The sequence below is a fragment of the Zalophus californianus genome, chromosome 17, assembly GCF_009762305.2.
Source record: "Zalophus californianus isolate mZalCal1 chromosome 17, mZalCal1.pri.v2, whole genome shotgun sequence".
NCBI classification, from domain to species: domain Eukaryota; kingdom Metazoa; phylum Chordata; class Mammalia; order Carnivora; family Otariidae; genus Zalophus; species Zalophus californianus.
In genome coordinates this window covers 9,957,768-9,970,742 of record NC_045611.1, presented here as the reverse complement: position 1 = coordinate 9,970,742, position 12,975 = coordinate 9,957,768, and the positions used below count along the sequence as shown (strand labels likewise).

The window sequence follows — 12,975 nt, the reverse complement described above, 5'->3', positions numbered from 1 at the left end:
ATAGTCACTGAAGAAGCTAATGGGTGTGGCTATCCTACAAAAGATATATGAATATACTTACACACACACAAATATTATTCAGTAATATGTTTATGAATATGCAGCCTACAGCATAAACCTCCCAGAGAGATGGGAAAATAAAGGTAAGTGCTTTTGCAAGGCTCTCTTCTCCACGACTTTGCATACATTCTTTTACATCGGTCCTCCTGTCTACAGTGGTGGCCACTGGGCTGATTTGGTTTTTTTCACTTGTATATTCTGATTACCTATAATGGATGGTGAGGTCACTGAGTCAGCCAAATAAATAAGCCTGTTGAGAACGGGAGGACCCTGGCCCATGGGTGCCTGGCCGCCCGATAGGAAGAACGAGCAATGGGGAGAAAGATGACCCAGTAGAGGCAACCAACCAATACCTTTTGGTTGGTATTGGCTCACCAACCAATACCTTTTCCTCCTTTCCTCAAGGTTCACTTTGCCTTCTTCTTAAAGGGCTTATCACTCCCCAGTCCTCCAGAATACCTGCCCAGCCTCAAGCTCCTGAGACAAGGTCATGGCCCCAGACTCTAGGAGAACTTGCAGTGAACACACACCCTCAGAAAACTGGTAGCTCCTCAACCCCACCTGCCTCCTCCGAAGACCACTAATCTCCAGAACACACTTCTCAAAAGACAAGGAAAGTTGCACAAAGTGGTTCCGAGGGCCTTTTCATTTCAACAAAGAATAAACACCGGTTCATCAGTGAGAGAATGTAGTCTGGCATCATGGCTAGTAAAACCTGCCGTAATTTATTACACTGCATTTTCCTAATTGCTTACAAAATTTATTCTACAATACTGGGTAAATAATGTCAGGACTCGCCATTGTGAAGTTTACTCAACAGACATCAGTTGTCTTCCACTTAAGCAACTTAGGAACAACGAAAAACGAATTAGAATTATTGAAAGCTGATGTGGTAAGCTGAGATATTAAATTTTTAATGCCCTGAACATAATGATGTAGTTGATTTTGGTGTTCTTGTTAGTTGCCGCTTTATCATTGTGCATCAGTGATCCTGTGAATGCGTTCATTTTTCTGCAAGGCTCATTGGGTGTTGCTATGGCGACAAGAGCGGCTCTGACATACTCCTCTAGGCCCTGTTTGCTGGCTTTTTCTGTAAACACTTAATTATGCGTTGCATTCTGCAATCAGTGTGGTCGGAAGAGAGTTTGCTTAGCTGATTTCAGGATAAAGCTGAGTCCCCCTCATAAGCAGATGCTTTCCTAAGTCTGTTGAGTATGATTTTAATCAATGGAGCAAAATCAAGAAACCTCTAAGAGAAAATCAAACAAATAAGAAAGCAAAGATTCAGTCTAATTATTTCCAATAACCTACCTGTATAAAAGCTTACCAAAGTCTTATCAACAACCTAAATTCCATACTAAAAACTCTGATAGTTTGGGGAGGGGTGTGGATTCTTCTAAACCATACAACCTAAGCAGGCGAATCAAACAACAGAAAATATTTTTGAGGACTGTTCTGTTTAGGAAGGTCTTATCAAAATATAAGATCCTTCTTTATGTTAGAGATTCTCAACTCAGGAATGGGCTTCTGGGGTCTGACCTCACCCACTTTCCAAAAGTATAAGCAGAATATTGTTTCTGTGGGTCTATGTGTATGTTTTTGGAAACAGGGCCCATAACTTTTATCAGAGACTCAGAAAATCCTCAGACAAAACAAGATAAAGGTCCACTGGTGATTGTAGTCTAGTGAAAAATACCCTGTCTTCTTCTGAGAAAGCCTGTTAACTCTCCCCCATCGTGTGTGAATGCCAAATGTGGGAAGGGCTCTTTTGCCATAGGGCCCCCTCCCCTACGTAGGTTCTCCATCCAGCTCTGATTTTGATGCAGACGTGCCTGGATGCAGTGAATTTCTTCCTCATGTAAAGGAGCAAGCACTGGATTAGATGTCCCAGATAAAGAAATTAATTGACCCACATGTTCTAAATTACAACAAATGCTGTGCCCCAGTGAATGACTCAGTTTTATTAAAATGATGTAATTCAAAGAGGCCACTTACTTGACAGATTCTGGGAGGAATCAGATCTCCATTCGATTCGTTTTTTTTACTAGTTATTGACTATATACCAGGAACTTCCTTATATATACTCTATTTATGTCCTTGTGATTTCAGTGTAGTTGTCTACACCGAAGCTAGAAATGAAGGCAAGGGTTTAGAGTCAGACAAGGCTCAGACAGGGCCACAGAAGCAAATGTGGAAATGAAAGAGGCAGAGAGGAGGATCTCCTGTAAGTCAGAGACTGTGGATCTCACCTTCACTAAATGTCAACAACATATGTTGAGTATGCAGCTCCTTAGGGGTGTAACATGCCACCCCAAGACTTAGGGGCTTAAAATCACATCTCCTCCTTATCATCTCTCATGGTTCTATGGGGTCAAGTGGGGGCAGCTTGTCTCTACTCCACAATGTCTGGGGCTTCCCCTGGTTTGACCCAGTGGCTGAGGACTGGACCACTGGGACCACCTGCCATCTTTCTCTGTGCAGCTCAGGTCTCTCTGTGAGCTCGCTCATGTGGTCTCTCCTGCATGACATTCTCAGGGTGGTCAAACTTCTTACATGGTGGCTCAGTTCTCTAGATCAAGTTCTCCAAAGGGCCAGGGCAGAAGCTGCAAGGCTCCTTGGGACCTGGCCTCATCAGTCCCAGAGCATCAAGAGCATCACTCCTTTTGTCAAGAAGACACTAGAGGGCGCCTGGGTGGCTCAGTCAGTTAAGCGACTGCCTTCGGCTCAGATCATGATCCTGGAGTCCCGGGATCGAGTCCCACATCGGGCTCCCTGCTCGGCAGGGAGTCTGCTTCTCCCTCTGACCCTCCCCCTTCTCATGTGCTCTCTCTCTCTCTCTCATTCTTTCTCTCAAATAAATAAATAAATAAATAAAATCTTAAAAAAAAGAAGAAGAAGAAGAAGACACTAGAGCCTGTCCTGTGAAGAAGGGGGGGACTTGGCTCTACCTCTCAATGAAAGGAGTAGCAAAGAATGTTTAGCTGTGTTCAGTAGCTCAAAAGGCAGGATGGACATATCAGGTAACACTGTTAAGTAACTGACCTAACTTCTATACATACACAAGATCTCAACTGCTTCTGTAAAGCAGTCCTGTCATCCCATGGTACAGATGGGAAAATTGAGGCTCAGAGAGATTATATGACTTATCGAGATGGTGGCAGAGCAGGAATTCAACCCAGGACTGTCTGCAAATTCTGTGCCATTCACTACTACCCTTCCTGGTTCTACCACGCTTTGACTCAAATTACAATCACTATAGCCCATGATTTCTTCTCCCTTTCTCCTAATACACTTCCTATTTGGATCTTACAATATAGTATAACTATTCATCTTTTTTTGGGGGGTGTGCATACAGGTATCTCCCCAAAGAGATCACAGAATCACACAGTGGGAGAGCTTTGGGTTCTGAGATGGGAAACGGAAGGGTAGGTTTGGCCAGCATCTTGCCTAAGATCACACAGATGACTGGGGGAGAGACCTGTGCTGGGGTGGGGCAGCTTCTGTTCCTACCTCTGGCACTGTCTTCTTGTCCGTGGTTTTGGGCATGTATGAGCCCCTGAAAAATATGTGCGGTGAAACCAGTGGTTACCGGTGAAAGTCCCTTCTCTCTGCACTGTCTAGAGCTGAACCTTGTCTGAGGGAAGATCATTTACTCTCTAATGAGAGTGCTTGAAGTGTATTTCTTAACTTCCCTTGAGATTTCTGTCAATTTTTTCATCTCGTCCTAATCGAATTGAGCCTAAAGCCATTTTCAGCTAATTACAGGAAATGCTTCTAATGGGTAAATTAAGTCTGCTGCTAGCCTGGGAGGCTCACCAACCAATACCTTTTCCTCCTTTTCTCAAGGTTCATGTTGCCTTCTTCTTAAAGGGCTTTCACTCCCCAATCCCCCAGAATACCCAGCCATGTTAGAAGCGTCCAGAGGTTAGTCTGCCCCGAGAGAGAGTGGGAATCCACCAATTATATGTCCAAGAGCCCTGAATTCACTGACCACAAGCTGCTAACCATTGTAGGGCAATAAATTGCTCATTCTGTCTTTATGAAAACAAAAGATGGTTTGCCACTTACTTGGAGGCTACAATGTCTGCCAAAAGCAAAGTGGTGGGAGTTGGAAATATCGAAAAAAAAAAAAAGCTTTGAAAAATGTGAAAATGCCTGTTTCACCACAGTGCTACTTTGCTTCTTTTCAGAAAGGAGCCAAAGGAAACTCTGGGTCACACAGCCCTTGGTGCTTGTGTTAATGAAGGGACTGGAGAAGGCCAGAGTGACAGAGAAAAAAACACTTGGCTGAGATTGGGCCTAGCAGCAAGCCCAGCTGCTTGAAAGAGCAGTGCCTCGGATGCCAGCTACTGGCTGTTAAGCAGGATTATCCATCACGTGGCCCATGAGATTAAAAAGAAAAGAAAACCCAGAGAAGTGTAGATCCTCATGTATTTCTCAAGCATCCAACTGTTAACCTCAAGATCAAATATGTTAATCATCCATTCCCATTAATCCTTAAGCATAGTTAATGATATGTCTGCAAGATAAAGAAAACCGAGCAGAGGCTATGTGTCTCCCTTGGATATAGGCTACACCTCACTGAGTTGACCTACCCCTAACGCCTCACAATTTCAGCTGCCCCACATGCCCCTCCTCCCTGCTTTCTGAAGTCTTCCCCTCTGGTTAATGGTGCCCCCGCTCCTTAAGATCAAAACAGAATCTTATTTTGCCTTCTTGTTAGTCTCTAGGACTAATCAAATATTTGTGGTAGATATTCAAATAACCAACCTAACAATACTTGCTAGAGAAAATCGATGCCTGGGGGAATTCAGTGGTCCATCTAAGGTTTAGCCACCATTTAATGGCAGGATTCGAACCCAGGTTATGCTCTTTGCTATCTCCAGCTGTGAAATGTTGCAGCCCACCCCATCAAGGCCCCCAACTATGATTCCTTTCTGCCAGTCCCCTGAACTAGCCTTATTATTTCTTACAGTATTCTAGTCATCTCCTCCTGAGGCTTTATCATTTCAACCTTGTCCCCTTGCCTATCCATCCCTTAAATAGCTCATAGGATGGTCTTCTCAAGCATGGACCAATTGAGAATGTGATGATCTTGGAGGTTTGATGGCATTAAGATGGAACTGGGACAAGGGAGCTGGCAGTGCCTGAGCCTCACATTTGCCAACCATCCATTAGCCCTCTGAGGAGCTGGTGACGTGGATGCTGTGGGAACTCTGGCACCTAAAGAATGAGGCTCCACTGTGCAGACAGTGCTCATCGCCATTCAAGCAGGGCTCCAGAAAAACAGGCTGGGGTGATTGTTCACCTTCCCTTCACCTGAGATCCAATTCTATCACCAACCAGCTCCAAAGTCTGAAGTCTTGAGACCCATGTGAGAGACAGAGGAGAAGGGACAGGAGAAAGGCAAGGGAGGGAAGGGGGAAGAGAGAGAGAAAGAAACAGAGACACAGAGATAAAGAGAAGGACAGTGGGTTGGGGAGGGTTTTTGTGAGTAACAGACTTCTGGGTTGGGTTCTAAGTGGGGAATAGTACTGTGCACAAGTTTGTCCCTCTACTTGAAGCAGGCCTCCAAGGCTACCAGATGTAGGAAACAAACAGTGAGTTCAGGAGTAAAAGGAGACAGTCAAAAATGTAAGTCATGGGGCGCCTGGGTGGCTCAGTCAGTTAAGTGTCTGATTCTTGATTTTGGCTCAGGTCATGGTCTCAGGGTCATGAGATCGAGCTCCATGTTGGGCTCCCTGCTGGGCATGGAGCCTGCTGGGATTCTCTCTCTCCCTCTCTTCTGCCCATTCCCCTCCTTCCCCTCCCCCCGCCCCCCGGCCAAATATAAGTTGTCTTTGAAACAACCAACAGCATTCACAGGAATAGTTCTCTCAGTGTTTGGATTTAGAGGATTAAGACAGCAGCTTGGCACCTATGGGTTAAGGGACATGGAGGTAACTGGGAGGACATACAACCTTTTATCCTATAGGCTTGCTAATTAAAAACCTGACAACAAAATGCCTTGGATTCCAATCTTGGCTCTGTAACTAACTGGGAAATCTCAGGTATTTGTGCCTCAGTATCGTCATTAGTAAAACAGGGAGAACACTACCTACATCTTAGGGGTGGGAGAGTAAAATGAGACTGTGCATATGAAGTGTCTAGCACAATTCCTGGTGCATACTCATCAATAATTGTTAGTTACAGTTACATTCTATTCACCTGGAAGGGCCAGGGACCCACTCAAAGTCGGCTGCAGCCGCCATACTGCTGGGTGAGGTCATTCCAATGTGGCCGTCTAACATGCACACACTGCCTTGTGCCTAAGAGGAATATCAGCTGGAGAAATATGAACTGGAGAAAGTGTGTGGGGGGAGGAAAGCCTGGAGAGCATCTTGGCCACAGTGCTGGAATTCTCAGCAGCCTGTGGAATGTTACAATTGAACTGAGCCCTCTCGCCCCAGCAGGTTCTGCATTGTAGGCACAGAAAGCTGGAATGAATGAAGCAGCTGCCGAGTAGGAGTACATTACAGCTGGGTATCACAGGGCTGCCTGAGAAGTACTCACTTCAGCATCTTAAGAACCTAATTCTCCCCATAAGAGGCTCCAAACTCAGCAGCCTTTACCCCACTGAGGGGAGTGCCCCAAAAGTCCAAAGCTCTCTTCCACCCAACCTTCCATTAGACTTTTAACACAGCCCCTCAAAACAGAACTCCCACTCCCCACAAAAGAAAACCAAACCTGGTGCCTAAAAGACCCCTCCAAGTCAATATTCTGAATTGCACACCAGTTCAGTTGCTTGAGTTGCCTAGAGAAACACATGGGAGAGTGTTCTGAGAGTTTGAGCTTAGTGGTTAAACACACAACAAAAAAAGTTTTTTTTTTCATTTGACAGTGAGAGAGGGAACACAAGCAGGGGGAGTGGGAGAGGGAAGAAGCAGCCTTCCCGAGGTGCAGGGAGCCCAATGTGGGGCTCGATCCCAGGACCGCAGGATCATGACCTGAGCCGAAGGCAGACGCTTAACGACTGAGCCACCCAGGCACCCCCACACAACAAATATTTAAAGTAATAAATATTAGACGCCAGTAACTGACTTGGAGTGTTCAAATAGGCAGGTTTGGCTTGAGGAGCTTTTCAAACAGTATTCAAAATCCATAATTTGCCTCTTTCCTGAAGTGCATTGCTTCTGCAGACAAGATTTTGCTAGATTTTAAAAACAGGCTATTACATTTAGAACATCAAAGAGTAGAGCCCAGGGGATTCTACACAGACGGAGTATGTGAACAAAAAAGGTAGATGGTAAATTCAGGAGATATTGATCAGCCATTCTGGAAAGCAGCAGACCACTCCTGAGGTGTGTGTCATGCTGCAGGATACAGGGAGAGGCTTGAATTCCAGGATAAGACATTTGTTTTTTGTTTGTTTGTTTGTTTGTTTTTGAAGACTTTATTTATTTATTTGACAGAGAGAGACAGCGAGAGAGGGAACACAAGCAGGGGGAGTGGGAGAGGGAGAAGGAGACTTCCCACCGAGCAGGGAGCCCAGTGCAGGGCTCGGTCCCAGGACCCTGGGGCCATGACCTGAGTGGAAGGCAGACGCTTAACGACTGAGTCACCCAGGTGCCCCTGTTTGGTTTTTTAATAAGGATTTTCTGTTGAACACCGACATTCCCTGTCCAAGAGTACAGTGGGCTAATTTGTGAGGTAGTGAGCCCTCTGGCTCTGGAGGTGATCAAGCAGAGGCCAATATTCTGTGTCAGAAATGCTGCAAAAATCAGATGGTAAGGTAAACTAGTTCGGGGGTTATAATGTATGTCCCACAGAGTTTGCTTTTTTTAAGGAGTACAGGGACTGGGGGAGGAAGACCGGCAACAACAACAAAAAATTTGTGAGGTAACACCAAAAGGATCCAGATTTTCTTGAAAATAGAGATCTTAAAGATACTAGGCCCATTCCCTTTGGCCACATATAAGTGGCAGTTACTGCTGAGTCACTGTTTATTTCTTTAAATGGGTCAGGTCCTCCTACAGGCTCTACATCATTAATTTCAAGTACCTGCTGGGCCCCTGGAGGCATCTGCATATTTGACCCTGGGGCTTGATGCTATGTAGGGTTCTTTTTCCTATATTCAATAGTGAGCAATCATGCCTTGACTATTCTGTACTTCCATTATCTGGCTGAAAAGGGATTCTCAAGGTCTTGATTCAAAACAGGCCATGTAGGCTGTTAAAAAGAATTCAGGAGAGCAAATCTGAAGATCTAATCGGCTTTATTAAGCCACTCATGAATCAGGCGGCTTCCCATCCATCAAGGAGGATACTCCTAGGAGGAGTACAAAATGGAAAGTTTTTATAGGAATAGGAAGGAGGGTGGGGCAGGAAGAGATTAGCAAAAAAAAAAAAAAGAAAGAAAGAAAGAAAAGAAAAAAGGGGATTGTTTCAAGCAAGATCAGCCTGCCTCCAAGGAAAGGGCAAGGGGTCTTATTAGGCAGATGATCTCATCTTCCCCTGGGGTATAGCGAGGGCCTTTGTGAGGGATTACCTCACTGATCCTGATCAGAAAACGCCTGACTGACCAGTTAAAACTACATTATGAGGGAGGTTGAAACTGCAACTAGGAGGGCGCCTGGGTGGCTCAGTCGGTTGAGCATCGACCAATGAGCATCAGTGGTTTCAGCTCAGGTCATGATCTCAGGGTCGTGAGATCAGGGGCACTTGGCATGGAGTCTGCTTAGGACTCTCACTCTCCAGATCCCTCTTCCCCTCCCCGACTCGAGTGACGCTCTCTCTCTCTCTAATAAATCTAAAAAAAAAAAAAGAAAGAAAGAAAAGAAAGAAACTGCAATTAGGTTAAGTGTTAAGTTCAGATTTGGTGACTTGCCTTAAGAGATGCCATTTGGGGCCTGTGGTTTTCTTTTTAACAATAACATTCCCCTCCAATGAAAAGATGTCACATCTGCCATAAGCCTCCTAAATCTTGAATTCATCCCAAACACCTGTGAGATGAAGCAGAATTAAAGACTCTCCGGTTTAGAGGGGAGGGAGGGACTGGTGATGTCTCCACCATGAAATCAGAGGCTTCTAATACTCTGATTTCCCCCGCAGTGCTACTACATTTCCACAGACACAGGAGAGGTAACTCATTTGTATAATTATTTGAACTCGGCACATCATGAATGGGAAGCATTTTGAAATCAAATTCCCTTTCCACTCTACTGTCCCCTCTTCAGTGATGCTCCTAAACCACAGATGTGATTGTGATAAGGAAAATCTGTGTCCTAAGATGGCCAACCGAGCCAGCCAGAGAGTCCCAGTCCTTGCCCCGGGGCTCTTCCAGGTTCTTCTCCCTGCTCTGCTTGCCCTGCGCACTACTCTAGGTTCTTCTCCCTGCCCTGCTTTGCACACACGCCAAGAGTGCCAAATATGCGGAGGTAGAAGTGTATAAATTGCCCCCTTTGTTTGTGCTTGGGGCTCAGACCTTTGGGGACCACTGTCTTCTGAGCCCCCTGGTGTTAAATAAACCTCCTATCCTCCAAGATCTCCGGGTGCCGCTTGGTTCTTCCATCGGGTGATCCAATCCAGGTCCCATAACATTTGGTTCCCTGACCGGGAAACCCAACCGCGCTGGCCCACTGTTGCCACCGGTTTGGGGCAATGGCGGGGCCATGACGGAATGAGGGATGGTAAGGGAGAAGGCACGCCCTGCCTAATTTTTGGCAGTCTCCTGCCCGGGGCGCCTCGGGCCGGCCCCGCTCCGCTGTTCCTGCCGGACTCAAGGAGGCTTGGCAGGTGAGGACCTGGTCCCGACGTTGGATTCCGGTAAGGCCTGGGGCCCCAGGACCCAGACAGGCCCACCCCCACTGGGGTGGAAGGGGAGCCTGATCACCTCCCAGAGACCTCATAGAGGTCTCACAGGTAGGGATTCCCAGGGAGGGAATGTAATAACTTCTAGAGTGTGAATGTGTGAGTGAATGTGCAGTCCGACCTGGCTTGCTCAAGCGGACTGATTCTGTGACTGCACGGGCGGGCAACCTTAAGGTCCCCAGAAGCCTATGGAGTCTGAGTGGGCCCTTCTGTGATTCCGTGGTGAACGGCATACAGTCTATGGCGGCATCGGAAAAGTTTCTGATCGTAAGTCACAACGCTGAGACCACTATGGCTAAGCCTCACCTAAGCTCCTTTGGGACACGGCCAGATGGGCATCTGATTGGTCTTCTCACCTCAGGAGACACACACACACACACACACACACCCCGCCGCTTTGTCTGTCTCTGTGCCACCACACACGGGGACATCACCATGGGGTCAGGGCAGAGTAAACCTACAGTTCTAGAGACCATGATGAAAAATTTCAAGAAGGGGTTTTCAGGAGACTATGGAATCAGGATGAACCCCGGCAAGTTGAGAACCCTATGTGAATTGGAATGGCCCACCTTTGATGTCAGGTGGCCTTCAGAAGGGACATTGGATGTCCCAAAGATTCGTTGAGTATGGCAAGTCCTAACAGGAGAACCAGGACACCCTGACCAGTTTCCACACATTGACTCCTGGCTAAGAATTGCTCAGACCCTTCCCCCCTGGGTGCAATTCGCTTGCAATAGGCAGGGACAGACCACAGTCTTAATCACCTCACCCAAGCAACCTAAAGAAAATCAGCATAAGCCCGAGTCTCCACAAATCCTAGCCAGAGATCCTGAGGATGAACTGACCCTGCCCCCACCGTATGTACCCCCGAGACTGCCTACACCTGGCCCTTCAGCTCCAGACTCTCCGCCGCCATCAGTTTCACTGGCACCCCCAGGCCCAGAGGATCCACCAGCGCCCCCAGGCCCAGAGGATCCACTTTCTCCAGGACCAGCAGCCAGGCTGCGCCCCACGCCAGGTGCAAGCGCCCTCCAAATTCTGGTACAAGAGATGTGGGAACCCGAGAGGCGTGATAAAAATGGGATGGTCCAGTCCAGCCGTTCCATGATGTATTATCAGCTCTTCACCACCACCGACCTCCTCAACTGGAAACATAACACCCCATCTTACTCTGAGAAACCACAGGCCATGGTAGATGTCATAAAATCCCTCTTCCAGACTCACTGGCCAACCTGGGAAGGCTGCCAACAGTTACTCCGCACCCTGTTTAACACAGAGGAAAGAAGGAAAATAATGAAAGGTGCACAGCAGTACCTGGAAGAGCACGCACCAGTGGGAGTCATCGACCCTGCCGCCTGGGCTAATATGGCCACACCCAAAGAGTGCCCAGCATGGGACTTCACCACAACCGAGGGACAGGCCCACATCTGCCGATACAAGGAGGCCCTCCTCCAGGGAATCCAGGCAGGAGCTAAGAAACCCATGAACATGACTAAGGTATCCTCAGTCACTCAACAACCAGGGGAGTCCCCCGGGGACCACTACAAAAGACTATGTGAAGCCTACAGGATATACGCTCCTTTTGATCCCAAGGCACAGAAAAGCCAACAGATGGTAAACACCTCCTTCATGGCTCAGGCCACCCCAGACATCAGAAAAAAAAATTCAGAAACTAGAGGGTTTTGCCAGAACAAACATCACCCAACTAACAAGAGAGTGCCAATAAGGTCTACATGAACAAGGAAGTCACAGCCAAATGGGAAGCCAACAAAAAGATGAAAAAAAAGGTCAGCCTCCTTGCCGCCACCCTGAAAGAACAGGACAACACAAAGATGGGGAGACCCCAACCACTGAAAGGGGGGAAGCCCAGAACCCCCTTGGCAAGGGATCAGTGTGCCTACTGTAAAGAGAAAGGGGATCGAAAAAATGAATGTCCCAATCGGGGAAAGGCTCAAAAACCCAGCCGCTACAAGGAAGAACCCCGTGAGGAGGACCTCATGGGCCTTGCGGGAATGAACTCAGACTGAGGGGACCGGCCTCTTTCCTCCTTGGCCCCCATGAGCTCATGGTCAAAATGAAGGTGGGGGGCCAACCAGTGACTTTTATGGTTGATACTGGGGCCGAGCACTCTGTTGTCACCTCCCCAGTGGCACCTTTCAGCAGAAGGACTGTGACCACCCTCGGGGCCACCAGGACACGGGCAGTACAACAGGCTCGCCAGTGCGAACTCGGGGGCCACAAGGTCCGACACGAATTGCTTATCTGCCCAATTGCCCCATCCCTCTCCTGGGCTGAGACATACTCTCCAAGCTTAGGGCTCAGATAACCTTTAAGCCCACAGGACACACTAGCCTCCAATTAAACCCAAGGCAAGAGGAGACAGGGTCTCTAATACTAGGAATTACCATGCCAAGGGAAGAAAATGGAGGCTATTCTGTGCCCAGGCCCAACCCAGCAGCCCGCCGGAGTTCAGACTTGCCTTCCCTTCAGTATGGGCTAAAAACAACCCACCTGGTCTAGCCCGGAATTGGGCCCCTATCATTGTTGAACTGATCCCAGGAGCCCAACCTCAGAGGCAAAGGCAATACCCTCTTCCACAAGAAGCTAAAATCGGCATCCAAGAACATCTGACCAAACTCAAAGAAGCAGGTATTCTAGTCGAGTGCCAGTTGGCCTGGAATACCCCACTCCTGCCAGTCAAGAAGCCAGGAGGGGGATACTGACCAGTTCAAGACCTGTGGGCCATCAACAAGGTGACCATCTCTCTGCAGCCAGTGGTCCCGAATCCATGTACCCTCCTCGGCCAAATTCCAGAATCCAGAGCTCACACTATTCAGCGATGGCAGCAGTTACTGACAAGAGGGTGTCTGGAAAGTGGGTTATGCAGTAACCCACAACAACTGAAGTCCTAGAAACTAAGGCATTACCAGATGGATATCAGCTCAACAGGCTGAATCATATGCCTTAGTCCGAGCCCTCACCCTCGGTGAAGGCAAGCGAGTCAACATCTATACTGACTCTTGGTACGCCTTTGCTACTGTAAATACACACGGAGCCATCTGCAAGG

The 12,975-nt window shown here is 47.6% G+C and overlaps 1 long non-coding RNA gene across 1 annotated transcript in view; it reads right to left on the bottom strand.

Annotated features, from left to right (window-relative positions):
• The window catches only part of LOC113936136, a 51,658-nt gene that overhangs the window by 23,757 nt on the left and 14,926 nt on the right, over positions 1 to 12,975 (bottom strand). The window lies entirely within an intron of this gene.